At 41.2% G+C, this 24,366-nt stretch overlaps 1 protein-coding gene across 2 annotated transcripts in view; it reads left to right on the forward strand.

The window, feature by feature from the left end:
• Nucleotides 1–2,063: 2,063 nt before the first annotated feature.
• Nucleotides 2,064–24,366, forward strand: part of LOC108494629 (cadherin-6) — a 100,861-nt gene continuing 78,558 nt past the window's right edge. For both annotated transcript variants that reach the window (XR_001873923.1, XM_017809388.1), the window contains exon 1: nt 2,064–2,241. The gene's annotated coding sequence lies outside the window, so the exon portion shown is untranslated. The remainder of the gene's footprint in view (nt 2,242–24,366) is intronic.

The following is a 24,366-nucleotide window of genomic DNA, read 5'->3' on the forward strand; positions in this document are numbered from 1 at the left end:
TGCAACAAGGCAATAATTACACACTCAAGAGGGACATTATTTATTTCACAGTTGCACAAGCCTGGCTGCCCAGTGGTATTCCACAAATCAAGCACACCAACTATCAAAACTTTTACACATTTCAACAAAGGAGTTAGTGCTCATTGGCTACTAGTTACATAGTTCTCTTATTAATTAATATTCCATCTTCAAATGATTAATGATTCTCTCACTTCTCATGCTAATTAATCCCACACTTGATCTTTCTCTTAAGTTGATGGGTTTCTTGGGTCAGCGGTCCATGTCTTGGTGGTTGCAATCTCCCCATGCCGGACTTACCTTTTACCCAGTTGGAGCTGATTTCAAGCACAATTGCTGAGTTAGCTTTATTGTTTCTTCCTTGTCTTGGGAGTTCTGCTAGAAGTCTTTGTGGTCCACAAGTTCTGCATTCTTTGTGTCCACTATCAGTGGTAGATTCTTCTTCCCAAGCTTTGTTACCTTCCCCCTAGGTCTGAGATCACTGAGGCATGTCAAGTCCTAAACTTTAACAATACAATTCTACCAATAAGTAATTTGTTTCTCTAACACCTGGACATCACTTAGAGCTTGCATATTATCTGTTTCATGGATTAAATCTCCCTTCTTCTCGATTAGGCTTGAAAGTATGCAAAGATCAAACATTAAGACTAATCTTTCTTAAGAAAATTTTACATACTCCACATATTGCAACAAGCCCAGTTTCAGGGATAACAGCTATGCTGTGGAGATGGTGCTGCAGCACTGTAGAAATTACATCACAAGCAGCAAGATTGCTACCTGAATTCCTGGTGCTCAGGATATTTAAATTATACTAAAAGCCTTGAAATGGTCCAGAAACAGGACACAAAGGTGGCTTAGAGCCAGCACAGACCCGTCCTTAAGACATACAACAAGCAGAAATTGTGAAAGGTGTATAGGAAGAAGAGAAGAAAAAGGAAAGGAAAAAGAAAGAAAGAAAAACAAGATGATTTTAGGCTGACTAGCAGGGGGAAAAAAATCATAAAGGTCAAATCTAAGACTGTGGAGATGTGAGAGGCAAATGGCAGAAAGCTTCACTTCTTGCAACATTTGCCATGAATCTTAAGGGGACACTGTGCAGCTGAATTGGAATAGACTCATGTCAGGTAAATAATAAACTGGCAGGCAATTTCCATCTTGTCATTTAATATTTAGATTAAAAAAACCTAAAGACCCATTTCAGGTTAGATGTAGGGGAGCCGTGGGGAGGGGGGAGTTTGTATGTGTGTAGAGGGGCTCCATGAGTCCCACAACAAACGCTGAGATTTCAGTTCATTCTGCATTAAGATTAGTCATAATCTCGTGAGCGGGGAGACCTCTGGGAAGACAGGGACCAAGCAAAGGCAGGCATCTGGAAAATCCTCCTCCCATTCACATAGAAACCGCCACATGTGATAACCCCCACGAAGTATCATCTCCATTAATAATTCACTGAAATTTCTTGATTCATCAAGTCCAGAAGTTCCTGGGAAGTGTGGGAAAACACCAGTGGGGCATCTCAGGTGCCAAGAGAAGGACTTAAGACCGGCTCTGAGGATGCGAAGCCGCACCACACAAACACACGGTTCACAACACAGGAGCATGCCTCCTCTTTATTCCCCCTCCTCCGGTTTTATTCTGCTTTAGCTATCACTACCAAACGATTGGGAAGAAGCTGGCTGTCCTCCACCTCAGGCATGGAACGGCTCTCGAGGGGGAGAGGGGGGCTCCCTAACACAACCCTCCCCCTCTGCCCTCCCACCGCATTCAGTTGCAAATCTCTTTCCGCCCAGAGGATCCGGCTCCGCGCCCGCTGCGCGCCTGGTCCGCGCCCGCACGGCCCCAGTGCGGCAGCTCCGCCGGCCCCGGCAGCCGCAGCGCCGGCGCCAGGGGTGCGGGTGCGTGTGTGTGCGGGTGTGTGTGTGCGCCTGGCAGGGAGGCGAGCGAGGAGGGAGGAGTTTGGCTTTTCTCCCCCCCCCTTTCTCCCTCCCCCTCTTCCCTTTTTTTTTTTTTTTTTTTTTTTTTTTATTAATCAGGAGCAGTGAATGGAAACCAATCAGATAGAGAGCCCCATCGGCTCGGGCTGCCTGCATGCTGGAGTTAAAAAGTGCTGCTGGCCGAGCGGGAGACTTAGTGCGAGGCGGGGAGGCTGAGCAGTGGAAGAAGGGGCTGGGGAGCCGCACCGCCGACCCGGGTGAGGCTCGGCCACGCCGCCCCTGCGTGCCGGTAAGTAGATGCTCTGCACCGCTGTAGGGGCAAGTTCCAGCTGCCACCAGCCAGTTGCCTTCTTGTCTTTTTTTTTCTTCTTCTTCCTTTTTTTTTTCTTTTTGCCGTGCTTATTTGGAATGCTAATTAGTGGCGGGGGAGGGGATGACAACACTTATTTTGCAAAGTTGGCAGCTGTCTTGCGGAGGGCTCTGCCCCCCACTGCCGCGCTGGGGTGACACCCTCCCCCCCCACGCGGGGCTCCGCGGTGTGCCCGGCGCTCAGGGGCGTGTGGGGACCACATTTGCTGGCGTTGTAAGTCAGGCGAAGGGATGCGGCGTTTTCCTGGGGATGGTTATCGCCAGCAAGACATTTCGGGCGAGGAGCGGTGGTGAGAGCGGGAGAAGGGTCGTGTGTGCTTGGAAGAGAACAATTGTAATGATTAGTAATAACAAAAACAGAACAATGAATAACTAGAAAATAATAATAATTTTAAAAGTCTGTCTCGATTTCTTGACACTGCTTACTTGCTGTGACATGAATACAGGGCAAAAGCCTTCGGATCATGAGCAGAATCGGAGGCAAAGTGCAGAACTGAATGTAGAGCACAGTTGAAATGAGGCGCTCCCTCAGCGAAAGGAAGGGGGCAGAGCGGGCAGATCTGAGGACGTTACAGGAATTGACAAATGTGAAGTCTTTTATTTGATAAAGGAAGGGGTTGGGAAGTGGTGAAGGTGGTGGGAAGTAAGAAGGTAGGCGTACAAGCATTTTTACAGAAGAGAAGTTCTATAATTGCAGAAAGAAAGCACTGAATTTGGTTATGTAGTAAATGTTTCTAAGGAGCTGGTAACATATTATGTATATCAGCTAGATTAAACTATTTATGTATTCATACGTATATACCACCTACTTATATGCACACATAGGGAAACCAGTATGCATACTACATGTGTGCATTCTCATGCAAAAGGTTGAGCCAAGAGATAAGCAATAGCAGTAGAGGTCAGTGTCAGTGGAAAGGAGTCTTGTCACTGCTGCAATAAAATCCATATTTTACGGAGAGTTAAATGCAGTACTTTTTAAGTGCAAGTGGATGGTCGCCTAAATAACTCCTGATGACATTCAAGGACCAAGAAGTTTAATGACCAGAATTACTCCCAGCATGATGGCACAACTACTACTTTTATATGAATCGAGATGATGGGGCACCTTTTTCCTTGTACTTGTGGGTGATGTGGGATTTTAAAGTTCTGTTGGTACTGCATGAGAGATTGTGCAGCACAGATTACTTACAGAGTGTAAGGTCAGTCCTTTCTCCAATGTACTGTTCTTCTAGCACAGCTGAAATAAAGAGTGCAGTTCTTGTCTATTCAGGAATCTGTGAGGATGGAATGTACATCCCACATGTGTAGTTCATGAGTTATATGCATGAACATTTGCACAAGGAGAACATTACAATAAAGAGCAAGGTTATTTCCATTCCCTTTTGTCACAGGACCATATGTAATAGCAGCCTGGAAATGACATACTTCCAAGGGAATAAAATTGCTTGAATGTGCAACCCTTTTGGTTTTAATCAAAATAGACATAACTCTTCCAGTCAAGATAAAGGCTTATCTCCTGTATTTGCTTGGCTGAAATCTCTATTATGCAGACAGTTCTGTGCAAAAGTGCTTGCATGTTACTTAAAACATTCCATAAAATTGATTAACATCTGTTCCTGAGCAATATAATGCTATGGGTAATGGTGCATCGCTATTTCTTTTTTTCTGATTCCTGTTTAAAGGCAATAAGTTTGCATGTCACAGGAGAGTCAGGTAGGGCTTGGAGCCTTGTGATCAAGATTAAGTATATTCCTTTATCATGGATATATACAGTTTTAAGGACCTGGCAACAATGACACAATTAGATAGCTCCTTTAAACAGCCCAAACATGCTAATAAAGACTGTAAGGCTGAATCCCTTTTACCTCTCCTCTCAGATATTATCTGACACAGCACCAGTAAATATATAATTTCATATGCTTCTGGCTTTCAGCTGCACCATAATCTTCTGGACATATTTCTAGTGGATTGCAGTTGACTTTTGAGCTGGGGGAGAGAAGAGGAAAGTAGCCAGTCTTTTCAAAATAACGTAATCGGAGGCAGCAATACTTTTTTTTAATTTATTTTCCGGGGAAAATGGCATTGATTCAGTCCTGTTGCAGTTCTCTGCAATTATCCCTTGCAGGCATTTAAGGAACTGGGATCCCCGTAGGGACTTATTAGTCCCTCTAGGTATTTTAGTTTTCACACCAGTTCACAGCTCTTTCGTATCTCCATGCCACCAAATGAAAGATTACGTTTATAGACATGGTCATCATTTTCTAACCAAGTTGTTCAGCTAGAAATATGCATCTCAACTTCTGACTCTTCTCTTTCTCCCTCTCCTTACCTTGCACAGCTCTTCCATGCAAACAGTAACCTGCCGCTCAAGGCAGCCTTCCCTTTCATAAAGTTTGCATTTTGCCATCTGCTGTTTCAATAATATTTAGTTGAGAGACTTCCTTCAAAGCCAAACATGCACACATTCAAAAATGAGGATTTTTTTCCCATGCTTTCTGCTGAAGATCTTGAAACTAATGCGAACTGGATAGAAGTTACAAATGTGCCTGTGCTGTCACTAGCTGAGATCCTCCTCTCAGTGAGCAACCCTCTACTCAAGGGCACACTATGTTCCTCTGAGCAGGATCCTCCCTGCAGACCACTATCCTCTCAGGTCTGCTACATCATTTTTTTCTTTGGCTGAAGAAGTTTTCAGCACGCTGATGTGCTGTTTATTAATAGAATCGTGCAGTATTTGAGGGTTTGGAGGGAACCACTTTTGGGTTTTCCAGTGGATGCGTGTGCTCTGTGTAGTGGTCAAGCAAATCTAGAGAGCATCGACATTTTTCTGTTTTTACATGAAATGGTCGTCTCTGTCTCTTGCTTAACGGAACTTTTTAGTGTGTCGTCTGCCCTTTGTTGACTACTTTTAAATTATGTTCTCTTTCTAGTACAATCTTGCAGCATTATGGCTCAAGATGTGCAGGAAATTGCTTGTGGATCTCCTTGGAAATTGTGGCTAATTCCTAAAATGAAAGGTAGCTGAAATCTATAAAAAAGACTGGTTAGAATCCATTGGAAGCAGCAGGCCCCACTGTGGTGGTGCCTCATCTTACATAATGGTTGCAACTCCTCTAGTGGCTCTGCCGCAGTTACACCAGAATGAAGTAGAATTGGTTTTCAGTATCTTTTGATTATCATAAGTGTGCAGGAAGGCTTTGCCTTGGAAGCTGGATGTTAGAGAGAGTTCTTCATTAACTCCTTGAAGACCTAGTTAGCTGCAATACCCAATACCTGTTCTGATTTCTTCAAAGTATTTGCATCATTGGGGGTTTGCTTCTTTTTCCTTTTTTTTTTTTTAATAAATAATTAATTGTGTTCACTACTCTTAAAACGGGGCTGACAAACTTAGTTGTGAGTATCTTGACTGCCGTGGTGGGGCCAAATTCAGGACATTCTCACCATAAAAGGGCTTTAAAGTGAGTCCCTCATCCTGCACATGAAGTGAAGGGTTCTGTGGCACTCTCTCCAGGATTCAGCTTGCAGGAAAAGCAGCGTTCTTAAGTTTAAATTTGTTCTAGTTGAAATAAAAATCCAGTAGCAGCTAGTTTGCCTGTGATGCTTGCTTAGTCATGGCAGTCCTTTCCAAGAGGTCTGGGAAAACTGTGCTTTGTGAGGGGAGGGGTATATCTCATTTCCTTTGGGATGGGGAGAGAGGAGATGTGGAGGGAATGTTTAGTACGATGAAACCCAGCTGTTGTCTGTCTTTCTTGCTTAACAAAAGGTACAGGGCAAACTGTTACTCCCTGTCTGAGTTTTAAAAACACCCTTGAAGAATGTATAATTAATGCAAAACATCAGCAGAAAAAGTAATCCTCTCTGGGTTATGCTGTGAGTGATGTAGCAGTGAAACTAGGTGGGGAGAGTGCTGGATAAAAGCATTATTAAACTTGGAGTGCTTCACATCCGGTTGGGCTTTCTATGCTGTAAATCTCAGCCTAAGAGTCGCTTTTTTGTTCTTTCCCAATGACTGGCTGATATCTGTTGGGAGTCCATCCAGGCTCAGGTTCCTAAGCTTCTCCAGGGCCTTGCTGTGGGTCCTAATCCTCCTCACCCATCAGCGACTTCCTCTCCCCATTGCAGGTAGGGTTATCCCTCCTTGTACCCATGACCATCTCCTGTACTTACTCCAGGTGTGGCTGGTTGCCACTATTGTCTTCCACTTTTTTTATTTTTATTTGTGCACTTGGCACTGAAAAGCCCAAGCAGAGACTGTACGTATTTGTTTTTATGCTTTTGTTTGTTTATTAACAAGAGCATTCTCAGAAGAAACTAGGATAACTGTAATTCAGGACTGTTTTATAGAGTGGTGTGAATTAATATTATTGGTTGGTACATTTAGTCTTGTGCAGCTGCCCACTCCCCGCGTATTTTTCTCTTTCAAAACAAACCAGAAAAGACCCCTTTAGCAGCGGTGAGGAGGAATGTTGATGGAGAGGAGGAGCTCCTTCTGCTGAGGGGAGCCTGTTAGCCCTGTCAGGATGGAAGAGGCTCATGTAGCATGGTGTTCCTCATGAGTTATGGTTGGACCTCCAAAAAGAAGTTTTAAGCAAAGTGATAGCTTAACTGTGGTGGTGCCAGAGCACTTAGGAGGACCATGCTGAAACATCCAAGATTACAGTAATACTGCATTATCTTTCTTCACACTCAGCCATAAGACACCTTCTCCATACTCTCCTCTTTGCCAGGCACATAGACAAAAGTGCATATACATTTCCATCTGGTCTCATTCAGGAACCGTGCCAGCCTTGCTATGTGTTAAGTAGCCTGTTCAATAATAGCTTTATTTTGGCATTGTGGGCAAATATTTTATGGATTAATTAGCCTGTCTTGTCACGATATGCATATATATTTATATATAGTCAGAAAGTACTTAATTCTAGCGAGAATGTGACTATTAGATTTGATTTGCAACATAAATACCCATCATAACCCCTCAGCTCTTCCCTAGTGACACACTGCAATGCACAGAAGAGAGGACTTTATGAATGAGATCAGTCCTGTACTATCTGGGTACGGTAATTCCTCCCAGCTAAACTAATTTCATTATCTTGCTGTAATGTTTACAGCTGCCTGTGAGATAATAGGTAGTGTATCTTTCCAGCATTCCCACTTCTGCATCTAATCGCAGAGCCAGAGCAGGAGGACCTAGGAGAAGGGTCAGCAGGAATTGAAAATTAGCACAGAAATTAAACACTAGTCAAGTTTCCCCAGGTACTGCAGGTGCGTGCCTGTCTGGTGTAAAACCGAGCCTCCTACTCCCTGTCTGGTGCATTTCAATTGGCAGCTAATAGTTTCTATGAGCACAAAGGCTGCTTAATCAACACAATCATTAGCATGTAGCTCTGCTTTGTTGTGCAGGTAACACCAAACTCAAAGAAAATACTTGCCTCTGATGGTATCTCCACTTAGCATTCTTGAAGGTCGTGGTGATCCAGACCTGCATGAGAGGCTGTGGGGTGGTGGGAGAACCATATGTGACTGTGGGTCCCAGCTGGGGTGCTGACACCAAGCAGCACGGGGGCCAACCTCTGTACTGACACTCCCACCCAAGGGAAAGCCCTCTCCCTTAGAAAGGTGTCCATGTGTCCTCTTCACTAATCCCCCCTAGATCCAGTACTGTAACAAAAATAATTGAAAGCACCTTACTTTTACCCTAAGGATTCAGGTGAAATCTGTTTCCTTACTGAATTGATTCTGTTTGAGTGCCTGGTGGTTTTTAACTTTAGGGTGTCATTAGTCTGGCAATCATTATTTGATAAAACTAACTTCATGGACAAAACCAAAATGCAATAGTTGTAGTAGCCTACAAAAAAAAAAAAAAAAAAAGAAAAAGGAAAAAAAAAAGCCCCACTTAATAAAACAGTCATTGTAAGATGCTTTGTGGACATTTGGGAATCTTGCTTCAAGGAATGGACAAAGAATAGTTGATCAACATGTCAACATGGGGCCTTCACTCAAAAGCTGTTCAAGTTTTCCACAATTCCACATCTTTGCCATACAGTCCCACTGCGAGACTGGCCTATATAATTGGTTTTGTTTTACAGTAGGGGGAAGCAAATCACAGCGGAGGTGAGTGACCTACACAAGGTCATATGAGGAGGCCATAGCACATCAGGGATGCTGAACCAGGATCTTACAGCAAGTATAGCTTTCAGTTAACCCTTCTGCCTCTCTCCTGCTCACTCTAGTTGTTGGAGCTGATCAAAGAACAGATGGGGGGAAAAAAGTCAGATTTGTGTCTCTTTTTTCAACCAAAAGAAAGCCAATTATTTTTCTCAAGGACTCCTTGCAGCTGCTTTGACACTCTCCCCAAAGGATTTTCTGGTTGGTTTTTGCCTGTTTGTTCAGCCTTCTTTTTGTGTGGAGGGGAAAGGAGAGGCTGGGTAGCTCCAGAGCCATCTAGGACAAGACTGAATATCTTATTCCCAGGAGAAAGTAATCTGAGCTGTCCCCAAGCAAGGTGGTGATGACCTTCCTATCTGCATTGGCCCAGTTGGGCTGTACTGTTTCTGTACCATTCCCTGCCTCATGCATTTCCACCTACTTATGCCTGTGGGAGAGAGGGGGATCAAAAAAATGTCTTATAAAATGCTACCTATTCTGCATACTGCTGCCCGTGGTTTGGGGCAGCCAGAGGTTACACCACACTATCTCTTGTTCACGTCTGTACCTGTATGAATTCATTTCAAAGCACCCCTGCTTTATAAACATCTAAGGAGTAGTATTCCTAGTGCATAGATGTGAAGGTGAGCCAAAGGGAAGTAACTTGAATAAGGACATGGTGTACACCAATACCTCTGACATGGGTATTGATCTTAGTGTAAATAAAATAGAGGGAGAAGTAGAAAAAGGCACTTTAAAAAAAGACTCATTTAATTTACAAGTTATATGGCCAGTTTAGATTGAAGTAGTACCAGGTTCTGAACTGTGTGCCACCTACTATTCCTAATGCTTTTGGAGCTGGCCTGGCAAATTGATCAACCACTGCAAGAATTCAAGAGAACCTATTTCCTCACTTGCACAGTGCAAAGAGTGCTTTGGCAGATCACAGAGTAGGAATATATAGTTAGAATCTCTTTTGGGGAGGAAGTTTCTTTTGTGAAATTGGTGCTCAATTTATCTGTCAAGGTTGAAAGGGAAAAAGATGCAGAAGCATCTTTTAAGTCCACCAGCCACATCCCTTTAAGCAATTCATGCTGTGCCAACCGGTTTTATAAAACTCTCTATTTCATGTAAACTCCATTTAAGTCTAAATAATATCAATGCCCTGCTATGGTATTTCCCTTCTCACTGCTGATAATTACCAAGTTATTTCTGCTATAAACAAAGCATGTTCTTCTATCTCTCTGACTTATCATACCTGGTCCCAGAGCAGTTTGCTTTTAAACATACCAATAAACTGCACTGAAGTCCACAAGGCTGTTCCAATACTTAAGTCCTGTTCTGGATCAAGATGTCAGGATACCGTAATGAAGTATTTACAGCTTTGCAGTTATTACCATGGTGACCACAACATGACCTCCAACTATTTGTGTACTTGGTATCCCTGAATAGTAGACTAGGCAAAATGGGGATGGATAAAAAACCTGTGCAAGGAATAGTCATAATTTCCCATTGAATCCCCTTCAGCGACATAGCCCTAGATCATTTGTACAGCATGGTGAAGGATTCTCTGCTATCCTTCAGCTCCCATCAGCGGCTGGGGGCAGTTGCAGAAGGGATGCATAGGACTGGACTGATATTTTCACTTGGTGGCTTGGTCTACTGGAACAGAGCGGGAGCATCCTTCCATTGTGCAGATGTCACTGTGTGTTGCATCTCTAAAACCAAGTCTTAGCTAAGATTCTTCCTTCTGGTGCCTGTGTCTTCAGGTCATCTACTTAAGAGGAAGCAGGGCATAAGCATCTGAAGAAAAAAGCTGGCCCAGTCTGTCATAATTATTAATATTTACAGGGCTATCAGCACAATTCTGCACACCATCTAATCTCGAGCAGCTTTGAAATTCAGTGCTTTTCAAAGCACCATTTTCCATCAGAAACAGATTTAAGAAGGACTTCTTTTCCTCTTGGAAAAAAAAAGACCACAAGAAAACAACACAAAACCAGGCGCCTACTTTTCTCAGGACATAATTTACATGATATAATTTATATTGCTATTAAATAAAATGTATTACCATATCCTAACGTGGTAGGGTCTCTTTTGCAGGATTTCTGAAGCATGTCTTCATTAAGCCACTGTAATTGATTTGTCAGATATCTCAAAGCTACTTGATATCAGAGTTACTTAAATGTATGACAGAGTTTTCCTTAGCAACAGGTTGTAATTTCAACCAGGATGGTAAATGTGAGGTCAGAAGCTGATTGCTGCAAATCTAGAAGGTTAAAATATGCTGCACATCCTTCTTTCCTGTTTCAATAACATCCTGAATCCTGGATGAGCAAAAGTAAATACTTGGATTCTTTAGGAACCACAAGTATTGTTCTCTTGGAATGGTCATTTAATGTTAAGTATGTGTTGTGTTTATTACATACATATTTATGTTTGTCAGACTGGCATTAAAACCAGCCTCCATGTGATGCAGGCCCCTCAGGTGCAGATTTAGTTTCTAGCCCTGACACGAGCAAGTATCTGTTACATTCTCAGAGGCTGTGGGTCACTACAGACAGAGCTACTGGAGCCGTGTTGCTGCTGGGGGAGGTTTCACTGTTAACAACAGGCATCCTAACATGGGCAGGCATCCCAGTGCCAGGAGCAGCCAGAAAACTTACTTCTGGAAGCTGAACTGAGCAGGCCAAATGCATAGACTAGGGCATACCAGTGATTTGCAGCTTCAGTAAGTGTTTGACTGGCACCAGGTTGATGCAATCCGAAACACCAGAGGTCTTTTGTTAAGTCCCAGAGTTAGTGTGTTTTGCTAATGTGGTGGTAGAAAATATGACATTATGGCAGTGGCAGCAGTTTCCAGTTGGAATTCCAGCAGGAATAGCAAGGTCAGCATAAGAAGGAGATACTCAACCAGATGGTGCTTCAAGTCCCATTTTTCACTTACTTCAAAGGTGACATGGTGGAATATTTGATATTTTTTATGTACACTACTGATGGTAGTGCAGGACTCATGGTTATCCCAGCTTTATTTACAGGATGTGTTCTATAAAGGGTAATGAGGACATGTTTTCAGGTGCCACCCAACTTTCCATATTCTCCTTCCCTTACAAATTTCTCATCTTCCATGGAACTGTTTCATGCTCATCTGTTGTTTTATAAGATAATGATCCTTTTCCCAGCTCCGTGCATGTTAGAATGACAGAATTTTTTAGGTTGGAAAAGACAGCTAAGATCATAAAGTTCAACAGTGAGCTGACCACTGTCAAGTCCATATCTAAACCAAGTCTCTCAGCACCATGTTGCCTCTGGGAAGACAAGGCACAGTAGAAGGCCAAAAGTTCAGTAGACTTCAGTGTGTTGAAAGTAGGTCTTTGTCCTCAGACAGTGCAGTATGGGGCTTGCTCTACATTTGCTGTTTTACCATTGACTCCAACTGTCTGAACAAAGCAAAGAGAGCGAGCAGGATTCAGCTGCAAGCTGGGATAGGATGAATTATTGTAAATAACTAAGTTGATCCATTAGAAATAAGTTGCTAATGTAAGCAAGATTAACTTGATGTGCTGCCTGAAATGAGATATTAGAGATGATAGGGAAGAGAGAGAAAACTTTTCATTTAGATGGAAACAGGACGGATTAATTAAGTGGTAACGAACAGGGAACCTTGCTTTGAATTGATATGAGGCTTGCAGTGCTAATTTAACACAAAGTACAGCTCCCAATTTGTTATTAAATTAAAATGGCTTTTAAAATTGTTTACTTTCTTTTTTTCCTTTTCTACTTCTGTGCGGCAAAATGATTATTCTGGCTAGTTAGAGAAACCAATCAGAGCAGCAGAAAGAGTAGGTTGAAAAGGGGAAAGATTGTTCTGTTGTGTAATTAAGAAATATACACTAATATCCATGACATCATGAATAAGCACTTCAAAGTGTTAAGTATGCTCTGTATTGCATATTAAATGAAACAATTAGCATGCTAACAAGCTTCTGTGGACATACACTTCAGGAAATGACTGTTTCTTATTTTTTTATTCTAAAGATCTGCTCACCTAACTGACAAATAGTATTAAGGATTAATGAGGAAGAAACATTATCCTTTTTCTTCCTTTCCCCTTTTCTTGCAATTTTCAAAGCAGTTAATTTGGGAGACTTTGCAGTTACCCCATACAAGGGAACTTTTTCTACCCCAGTCAAAGTACATGATGGAAATGTGAGATATGGTTTGTGATAGACAAATCCTATGGAACAACAGGGGAAATAACCTTGTAGTGACATTGCTTTTTTAGTCTCAAACAAAATTTACTCTTGACAGGAAGGATTCCATGTAATTTATTGTAGAATGGCTCAACAGTAGCAATTTGTCATGCGTTGTGATGTAATTTGAAGGGTTTCTTTCTTAAATGAATTATGGATTATGGATTACATCTGTATATCAACAACAGAGCTGTATCTTTTATGTAAATATTCCCTCAACTTTTCCTTCATCTTCCAATCCATTCTCCCTCATACAGATGACTTTTTTCCATCTAATCTTTTAACTAATAAGGTGTTTAATAATTTAGCAACCTAAAAAATGAGCATATTTCAAAGGAGTTGGTATCAATGGTAGTCTAAGAGCCTCAGGCTACAAAAAAGTGGATGAGGTTACCAAAGTTTTAGAGTCAGGATCCCAACTGTCTTTCTGCTTCAGGCAGCTATTTTATTAAAGTTGGTATTAAACAACACTGCCTAAGGTCTGATTAACAATTTATGACTTCCTAAGAAGGATTAGCAGAAGCCTATCATTTTTATATTTAAATCTTAATTTGCATCTAAGAGAAACCATACCCAGGTTTCTATTTTTGTTATTTATTATTTTTAGTATTACTGTTGCGGCCTCTGAAACATTGCTTATGCGTGAACATTGCAAGCACCAGTTTGTCGTGCCGATATGTTAGTACCTCATCCCCTCGTGTGTCAGAGGGAAAACTGGCGTCTTGTGTCCTGTGATGGGCTTGATCCTGGAAAATGGTGGCTTTTGTCTCATTCTGAATTCAGTTGCTCTTTACTGTCCCTAAAGTCCATAGGGACAGAGGGTGATCTGCACTTAGCAGTCAGGCTGGGATCTGCAAGACCAGGAGCTGAATGTTGTCAAGCTAACATTACTTTGGAGAATGAAATTCAGATGTACGTGAGCAAGGCTTGCCTGACATACCTTCCCAGAGAGGAATTCTCCTTTTTGACATTTACTTTGTGCAACTAGTAGCAACACTTTCTCAGTGTTTTAGTTTCCTATAAGCCTCCCAGCCTTGCTTTTGAGGTTGCTGCTGGGCCACTGCTGCTAGGAGAGAGGTCAGGGGATGATCCTCCTGCTATGTTCTGGGATGCAGCAGACCAGGAGCTGTTGCTTTTTGATATTACTGAGGCAGCCCAGAAAGGAGCATACTATCAGATGGGAAAGGGATGGTGAGTAGATACCAGTAAATCTGCTGGCCAAACTTTGCTCACTCTCCTGTGTATGAAATCAGGCCAAAGATGTACAGCTTTGTGGAACAGAGTGGAATTTATTCTACTTCTGGCAAAGCTATTTTTGATTGGTTGGGGGTTTTTTGTTTAGTGTTCAAATATAAAATAATAACAATGGCCTGTTCTGTTATCTATTTTCAAACTGACCTAATACCCCCCTTGACTGTCTTCTCTGAGTTCAGCTGCTTCAGAAAATTGTGTGGCATATTTTCTTTTTTCCCCTTGTGTATTTTCATTTCTGATACTCTTCAGTGGATTTAACACTCATTTCACTAAGGGCTGGATGTGGTGGTCGTAGCCTGTAGAGCTAAGGGAAAAGATTGTCAGCTAGGGGCTATGAGGTCCACTGGCTCACAGCAAGGGAGATGTTATTTTGGTCTTCTTGAGCTTATCTAGTCAGTAAGACACTAAAAGGCTCTAAAGAAATGTTGATATTTAAGCATTTTCATTGCTTTATTTGAACTCTCAACATGTCCATGGCTTTTCTTTTAATCAATACCTTAGTTTTTATCTTGGTCTTTCAAGGATCTGCTGTTAGGAGGACTCTGAGAACTGCAGTCAAAGTCTTGTGATGCTTGCATTAGGCATGTGCTTGTCGGCTATTACTGTCAGTGGGATTTAAACAAATGCTCAAAAGATTGTGCTGAATCAGGAAGGAGTACCTATGAGGAATAAGGCCCTTAGATGCTGGATTAACTACACTGAAGGTTTCTAGCTTTTTCTTTAGTTGTGACTAAAATTTTATATAGTCATAGTTTCAGTTAAAAGAGGACAGTTGAATACTATTCCATTGATTTCCAGGGAGCTGTAATGATAAATATGAGCTGAAAAACTAGACCAAGGAAACAGAAAAAAATGCGTGAATAAATTATCAACAGTGGACATGTCCAGAAACTGAGAGCAGTCAGCTTTCCCCACCCTCTCCTTCCTCTCCTGTTAAAAACTCCTCAGCCATGCAGCCAGAGAGCAGGAATGGTATCATGGGACTTCTGTGGCCAGAGACACAGCAACCAACAGTGCAAGTGAATAGTTCATATTTAATCTGTGTAGTGAATTATTCATCAAAACTATTCTACAGCAACATATATTTATTTGTATGGTATGGCATTAGTGTCTCCAGGTCCTAATTGTGTGAAGCAGTGCTCTAACCTAATAGAGTCCCAGCTGGCAAATACGTCCAGAGAAATCAGTCTTAGCTGCAGGATTATTTGACCAAAATACGGCTAACTTCACAGGAAATCATATTAGAAGAGAGTGGTTGAGTTCTGCCCTGTAATAGATGTGTAAGTTAAACATGTCAGCTGTGCTTTTGTCCAGTTAAAGCATACTTATTAAAAAAGATAGCTGTATGCCTACTGTATTATGATTCATTCTGTAGCCACTGGAATGGTTTTAAAGTCTTCTGTGTACAGAATTTTCACGTGAGGTCAAAGTGATTTTTCAGTCACAACGATGGCTACTCGGTTCCCTTAAATGAATCTGAAATAGAAAAAAAGCAACCACTAGGTCTGACCATAACACAGTCTTATGTGGAGAAACAGCACAGTATCAGGCCTAATGTAGGATATCACAATTCTTTAAAGAAAGTAAGAGAAAGAACTAGGAAATAAAAAGTGAGGTACAAAACATTTTCTGGGAGCTCCTTGAGGTCAGGGGAGACCATACTATGTGACTTCAGTAGTCCTCAGGATAAATTTTGCCCTCAGGGCCACACATTTTTCCAGTGTATTTGTGGGTAGGACTGTTGCCAGCAAAATGACCTGTTATTTGCTTTGTTTTTCATTTTATTTCTATTTTTTGACTGCACAGTCTGAACTAGATAAACTGTTCAACTGTTCAATAGGTATTTTGTGGTTTTGCCAGGTTCCATTCTGCAGCAAGTTTTAACAGAGTTTTAAGGGAAATGCTGGCTATGTTACCACAGTTTGTCACCATAAGCAAAGAGGGAAAAGAATCTGGGATCATCTCACACTAGAAGGGATATTTTGGTTGTCTGTGGGATTTTTTTCCCTCTGTCAAAAAAGCATGGACATAGCGTATTCATCAAAAGAACTGCTAGATGAAAACAGTCTGTCAACACCTGGTTTGTAAACATCTCTCAACCTCTGCTTTTGGATGCTTGTTACTAGTAGAGTTCCACCACACAACAACGCTCTAAAATGTTCTTATGTGGACGTCATGTCTAGGAGAACATGTGGATATCAGCTTGCAGTGGAGTGTCAGCTAGCCTGAATCCAAGCCATAAAGCCAAATACCTTCCTATGATGAAAGTTGTGCAGATGGCTTCATCTTGACATGACTGACTGAGGGGAATGCCTGAAGTTGTGATCTCTTAACATATACTCCTGCCTTGTTCTCTAAATCTCATCAGAATGAGCAGACACCCAACCCTGCATTCACACACCCCAGCTTTAAATGGGTTACTGGTATTCCGCACTTTGCTGCTTGAGTCTTTCTGCTGCTTCAGCCCAGCTCTGAAATGTGTCCCTCCAGGTTAGCTTGCATAAACATAGAGCCTCAAATTAGCATTGCAAGCAACCATTGCCCTCAAAAACCAGTAGTTTGTCTGTGCTCAGTGTGTATTTGCCATCTGTTAATGCATTAAAAAAGCAAAAAAAAAGAATCTCGGCCAAGTTCTTACTTGGGAGTAAATCCATGTCTAACACCAGTAACTTTAAGGAACTGTCATTGCCTTTACCAGCTGATGTACGGCCTCTGTGACTGCAAAGCAGAGGATGCTTTGGAGCATTTTGGCTGTGCATTGTTTCTGCATGCCTGAACGGATGCCAGAGGGAGGGAGTACGTTTTCACAGAGGCAGCCTTCTGGTTGTTGTCCACTGTGCAGAACAGGGTGTATACCTATGCCCTGCAAGTCTTCTGCACTTCTTAGCTGCTTGGCTCTATGCACAGCTCACATACCTTGTAATATAAATACTCAGCTTTGCTTTCTCAGCTCTTACCCTTCCCATGCAAAGTCAGAAGCGTGGACACTGTGCCAAAAATAGGAAGCTGAATCCTAGCTCCTTGCAGAAATCTCTTTAAAAGCTATAAGCAAAGAGGGAAAAGGATCTGGGACCATCTCACACCAGAAGGGGTATTTTGGTTGTCTGTGGGATTTTTTTCCCTCTGTCAGAAAAACAAAAACAATTAAAAGATTAAAATTACAACCCCAGTTCTTTTAGACACAGGAATGAGCATTTTACCCTGAGTCCTACTCAGGAGGAGTAGTGTGTGACAGCCTGGCTTGTGCTACACCATTACTATTCAGGCCGCTGGCACTGGAAAAAAATACAGGACTGTCAGTGCAAGAAACGTAGAATGGTGACAATCTGTAAAGAATAGGATTGTGTTTTACTTTTAAAATTCTGTCTATTTTCAAAAAGAAAAAGACTTAGCATTTATCGTTTTTCCCCACAATATGGGGGATTGATAAATGCCTCTGGAGGAAGGATATTTTTGGACAGAACAGAACACACTCCAAAAGTTTTTAAATAATGCTACTTGAACAAGGTAGTTCAGTAAGAATGTTTAAACGGCCTCATTAAAGAAATTCAGTATCTTCACAGCTCACTCTCACATGCCTGTCTCTTTCAATAAACTATTACTCTGCCATTGAGAGCACCTGGCTTGCTGGCTGGTATCACACATCTTTCAGTATGTTGATACCAACGTTGCTGTTATTCCTCAGGGGATTGGCAAGCAAAGGGAATTTTGAAAGCCCTCTACCTTCAAGGCCCCTACTCAAACCCCATCTAGAACAGATGCCAGCAGTCAAAAGCACCATTAGTACCACCTAATGGCTCTTCACAGGACTGTGTAAGCAAAACAAATATTTAATTCCCTTTCATACAAAAAAAAAATAAATAGTGGGCTGTAGTAGTGGGTTGTACTAATAGCATCATCTGTTGAGAACTTCAGTGGCACTGGCCCATGAACCAGTAGCAGAAGTGGTGTGGAGCATGGCACTGCAAAGTGAACTCTGGGCTCCTTGGTGGGCTGGGCTGAATAAAAGCTCATTGCTGCTGTTAATCTATTAACTGTTCTGTAGACAGATAAAAGCCTTCAGCCTCTACAGTTGCCAGTGTCTGTACTGCAGAATCAGCAGACAGATTTAAAGGGGGGGAAAAAAAGGGCTCATTCTGAGGTAGCTGGTTTACCCTGGAGACAGGCATGGGAAGATACCTTGAACTTTTGGGACCCTGAGTTACTCAGAGCCTGCAGCCTGTGTTTCCTTGTATCTGCAGACAGGGGAGTCTCTTATGTCAGAGTGGAATTCACTTTTCTCCCATTGTACTCGTGTGGTGAAAGACTTGCAGTGTATATACCCACTTTAGGCCACGTGTTTAAATTGTAAAACTTTGACTTGTGATATCTCCTATGATGGAGGAGGAACGGGAAAGGGGGCAGAAAAGATACTTACAGTTTTGCAACGACCCATCCTGAAAAGGAATTGGGTAACTCAAGGTTTAAGTGTCAGTGCCCTCTCTCCCTTTCATGAATGATTTTACTCATGCTGAGTTCCTGAAGTGCTTTTAATCACTACTTTTTAAGATCTGTATGCCCCAGAGCAAATGACTTGCAAATTTCCAATGGAAAAAGTATTTCGTGGAGCCAGTGGTGACTCACTTGAATAGGTTTTTGCAGACCTGGATGCTGGGGGTTGAAGATTGTCTGAGTATACAAACTGTGTAGACATGCACCTTAACAGAAGCACAGGCATGCAAAAAGAGACCGTATGGCATGTAATTTTAAGTAGAACCGATTTTGCCCTCACACAAATAGATGTATATGTATCTAGAGTGCTTATATCTGTTCATCCCATGCAGACATCTTTTTCTTCCACTTAAATCCAAGTCAGATCTAAAGCTCAGCCTTTAAGTTTCAGTTCATCAGACAGACACATAAGTAATCGTCCAAGGAAAAAGCAAAGCAAAACCAAATGAAATTTATAACAGGACATGTTCCTGTTTTCTGTCATTTAGACTGGTCAAATGACAGGGCCTACATTCACTCTTACTTAAATTGGGCCTTCCTCTCCACTGGAGATCCTGGTGACATTTTCAGTGAACTTCTATGAGTTTGCAAGGTTGAGATTTTACGCATAGATTCTCATGAAATTATTGTCAGCTTATGTGACTAGAAGCAAATAATATTTTGTATTTTAGTTTTTTGCTGGTGTTTGTTTCATATCAAAATTTACTATGTATGTCATTACAATGTTGTCCACTCTTAGCATTGATTTCCTTAAAGCTCTGACCTGTTAAGGTAAATATGTTATTATACAGGGATTTTACTAAAAAAGTAAAATCTGTAGCTTTTGCATATATAGAAAGCCTTCAAAAAATGAAGTCTAACAAAGGAAAAATATAAAAGAAAAATTTTAAGTTATTTTTAAGTCAATCCAACTTATGATTTCTTTGGAGACTTGGGGTTTTCAATACAGTAAATTTAACTGCAGTAAATTATTACTTCCTTGCTAACTAATTGCTTATTACATTACCAGCAAACTTATCTCTCAGTTTTCTGGAGCTAGGCACATTTTGGGACTCCACATTTCTGTTCCTGTGGTCTCACTGGCCCACCCGTATGCAACCTGGCCAAAGACACACAGATGCCTTGGTCACAAGTGGCCTAATAAAACAGAAATGTATCAAGTAAAGGTGAATGATAATGACTGTAACACTTAACACTTGCATGTTCCTCTGTGTCCAAGTGCTTCACAGGCAGGAACTTATTACAATATATTCAGTAATAATAGTATGTGCAGAAAGATGCTAAATTGTGCTCTTATTGTAATAAACTGCTGTGTTGGGATAGGAATTCGCTGGATTACAAGACAGAAGGAAGCGGCTTTAGAGTAATCCCTCTGTAACCTTATGCACCCAGGTTCCTCACTGGAGATGGCACACATCCAGACTTCCCTACAAACACCTACCTGCTCAGGAGAGATTTTTACTTTGCCTGCATTGCCTTTGCTTCAGCTCTGTTGGTGCAAAGGGGACGCAGGGCTACAGGAACTTCTACCTTTGTCTATTTGTGACAGTACACAGGAAAAGGGTTGGGAAAATATTTTTTTAACGGCCACAGATTTAAAGGAAGCTGACTAAAACCTAAAGCATTCTCAGTTACATGCTGCAGAGCAAGAAAAGAAAATCTCTGCTGCTCTGCTGTACTGCTGTAGCAGAGTCATCCTGTGTTTTTTCCTTGAATTATGTGATGTCACAAAATATTAATTACTTGAGCAAAAAGAAATAAGATTGCAGGGGGAAAACCAGATTTGTAATATTAACCTGATCATAGCAACAGATGATAGATAACCTCATACTTTATCTTGTGGGAATAAAGATAGCTTTTTTTAAATACTTAAAAAATTTCCCATTTCTAATGAGTTGTCTAGAAACAAAGGAAAAAGCATCATCCATGTTTTTTTGCATTTACATACTTGTAGAAAAACTTTAAAGGGAAAATTCCCGTTTCAATGTCATCTTTAACTTCAGCCAATAACACTTTCCAGGAATTAAGTCCACTGCATGGAAGAGGTGGTGGCAGATACTTTCTGAGAAGTAACTAAATGGTGTGTGTTGTGCTTTCTCACTACTGAACCGACTGCTCTCCAGGCTCTTGTGTGGCTGCCCTGGAGCTGCTCCTTGGGGGTTCCAGGACATGGTGATGCAATTACCTTTGTCCGCCAGGTTCCAAAGTCATTCTGGATGAGAGAACTATTAACCAACAAAGTTGTAGGCATTAAACGAACTTTGGAAACCAGCAGGGCATTCCGTTGTCTTGGCCAAGCTCCAAACAACAAGTTCATGGCATTTCTGAGCTTGCCCAGCACACATTGCCGAAGGCAATTTTGCTTTTCCTTGTAAGGGATGGTGTGTAGATGAGCTTCCCTATCAATGGCTGCTTCAGGCATGGATGGTCTTAAAGAAATATAGAGACACTAAATAGCAGTGGTGGATACCTTAGTTACTAGCAGTGTGCAGGGTTATGGAAGAGCACCCACCCTCAACTTAAGGTTCTTGACATTAAAAATTGATCTTGAAATACCATCTCCGTAAAATCCATAGATTACTCATTCTAATGCAAGAGATAAGGCGTTTCTGAATGACTTCCGTGTTTATAATATAGATTTAACAACAGTGGATGTTGCCAGTTTAATGGGTGGTAACAGCTTGGTTTGTATTCTTTCAACTGGTCATCGCTTAAGCAGCATTCAGTGGCAGTTTCCCTGGGCTAAGCTGCTGAGTGTCTTTTTCTCTCAGCTTTCTAAAAATTAAGTGTACCTGTAAATGATAGCCTGCAGATAAAAACTTAGCCAAAATTGCAACTGGAGCTCATTTAAAGAGGTCATTATTTCTTTTATTTGAATAAAAAAAAAAAAAAATTGGTCCTTTCTTATTGGCAAGGAGTATGATTACTTTTCTCATCAACATATTCCATGTTCAGTAAGTCCTGTAACTTAGGTGAATTCTAAAAGCAATTTTAAAAGGTATTACAGCACAATTTTACCACAGATAACAAACATGCTTAAACCATATAAGCAATATCTACTTCACCTAAGCTTTCATGGTGATCAAAGCACTACAAACATGGAAGATATTAATTTTTTGGCAGAATAGCATAGCCTATGATCTATTTAACTAAAAAAAGTTAACTTTCTAAAATGCTGCTTTAAGAAAAGACTAGCAAACAGCAGGTGTTTACACTCAGACTTGGGCAATACATTAAACAGAAAAAAAAAAAGAAAAAAACTAAGACAGGGTCAAAAAAAAACCACAAACAAAAAAATCCCCAGTTACCCAAATAGACTCTGGAAAATGAAAATGATTAAAAGAAAAAAAATCTCTGATCAAAAAACATCTGCATGCTAATCCTGGTGTTTTCAAGTGGAACAACAGAGTAAGAGGAAAAAACCCACATATTTAAAAAGAAATGTGAGAAGCAAACAAAAAAATAATGATGAATGGAAAAATACGACCAAGTCAGAAAAATTCAGAGAAAGAAACAGATTGAATCTGCGCGTTCCTTCACAATAGAGCTGCTGCTGGTGTGACTGCAAATTCAGCAGTGTGAATATTATAATAAAGAATGTCAGCTCAAGCAAAATGTTTTAAAACCTTCCTATTAATAAGCAGATAAACTGCTTAAAAATACTGATTACATTAGGAAAAAAGGGAAGTGTTTGGGTTTTATGTTTCCATTCCTTTCATCTGCTAGAACACATTTAAATAGCAGATGTCTCTCCCAGGCAGTGTTTGATAGCAGTACTGTTGATTTTGATACCGAGGTGATAAGATCATCTTTATGGAGGGGTTCATTGCTATGCTGCGGGTCCTGGCGCTTGCTGGTACCTGTGCAAGGGCCAAGTCCAGTGCCAGACAGAGATTCCACAGCAGCAGCTGAGCTGGTTGACTCTGCCCGTCAGCAGGATGGATGAGGTGCTGGTACAGCGGGGCTGCTGACAGCGGCAGGGAGGGGTGAGGGATCTCCACATCGCACTCTGCTGCACAGCCCTGGAGGCTTGCCCTTCCAAGTGCTGCAGACAAAGAGCACAGCTCCGTAGGATGACAGGCGGCAAGTGCTGCGCAGCACATTGTCCCAGGTTCGGACCAGAACAGGAATGCGTGAGGCCGAGCTCCCCAGCGCTGTGAAATGGGGATGCGATGTCAGTGCAAATCTCTCTCATCTCTGGAGTTTGGAAATTTTCTCACACTCCAATGCAATTAAAGTCACTGCTGCTTTTTGTAATAGCAAGACAAAGCTATCAGGGTACCAGAGGAGTGCAAAAAAAATTTGATTTAAGCTAAGATGAGAATTAGCTCTGGCATTCACAAGTTAGCTTAGATGAGCCCAATCTTGCAAATACTTCTGCACATAGATAATTTTAGAGACACGAATAGTCTTGAGCCATTATGCGTGTGGCCAGCTGCTCACCGTTCAGAAGATCTAATCGTTACATGCAGTGATCTTAAGGAAGATCATCATTACAATGTAGCTTAAACCCACACCGTTTTACATCTCTTTAAGATACTGTTCCAACACAAATAATTCAAAGTTGGCTGAACTGTGAAAAAATGACAGCTGAAAAATAACTGCTGATGTATATATTCATCCTAGGCTCGCAGGAAAACATTTGTCACTTGGAAAGCCACTCTGAGCTTGCTTTTTTAGCACCCAGAAGTATCAGAGCATCTTAAGATTTTTGTCAGGTTCTACCTATGAGGCTGCAGTGCACTTTCTCTCCCTAATGCAGCCAGGCTCTGTGTTATGAGCAAGACAGTTTACCTGAGGTGTCATTACAAAGTGTGAGAAAATTGTCATCATAAATCATCAATGTGAAAATAAACGCAACCTCTGGGATTGCAGGATTTTTTCCAAAATTTGCTCCTTGCTATGAGGAGAACTGTAAGCTAGCATTAGGTTTCTGTCTTTTATAGTTCCTAAAGTGCTGTTCTGCATTTCTGAGCTTCTAGAGAGTCACCATGGCAGTTAGACTGTTAAGCCAACCTTGAAGAGCAAACAACAGCACAAGCAACAGCCTGGTTATGAATCTGTAAACATTACGTCATCCATTTCAGAGAAATTTTAACTCTCTTCCTCAGTCAGACAAGGACATACAAACTGCCAACGCTGGTGTCAACTGTGTAGAGGCCAAAAACTTTAAACATTCTAAATAATAATTTTTAAAAATCCGTAGTAATAAACCACACATAATTACAGCCTGGTGACATCCCAGTTAGGCTATTTTTGGTCATTTACAGACAAAACTAAATACATTTCTCTTAGTGTATATGTTTAATTTTGTTCTCTGTAGAAATCGCAACAAAAATAACAGAAGTTTGGAATTTGGCAGATGAGTAGAGGGGAGTGCATTCCACTACACATTTGTGTAGCAGAGCTATGCGATGCAGTATGGTGCACATCTGGATGAACAAAAGGCTTCACATTTAACGGGTAGGATTTGGAGAGAACAGGATTTAATACCACTTTTGAGCATGATTTTCCCTTCTCATTCTTTCGTTCAATTGTTGCCTTTTCATGCTATAGTAGTTTTATGTTTTTGTATCAGAAATTTATTTACCTCCCATCCATGGCCGGTCTCTCTTCATTCTGTGGTTTGGTCACCCCTGTTTGGCCACTGTTTCTTGCTGTGTGCTATTCTGTTTTAGGCTACTTAATTGGAAATGGTTAATTGGCCCTGGTATCTTATGTCAGGGAAAATAAAAACCTTTAACTGTATTAAGCTCCCATAAATATTTCACTTCATGCTAATTTCCCTGCTTCCAGCTGAGCTGTTTAAAATGCTAAAAAAACCCTACCCTTTTTTGTCACAGTTAAGTAGTTTACTAGGAAACAGTGAAAGGCTTAGCCGTTTTTGATTTAAAATGTGT

Source organism: Lepidothrix coronata, unplaced genomic scaffold (assembly GCF_001604755.1).
Source record: "Lepidothrix coronata isolate B3197 unplaced genomic scaffold, Lepidothrix_coronata-1.0 Scaffold26, whole genome shotgun sequence".
NCBI classification, from domain to species: domain Eukaryota; kingdom Metazoa; phylum Chordata; class Aves; order Passeriformes; family Pipridae; genus Lepidothrix; species Lepidothrix coronata.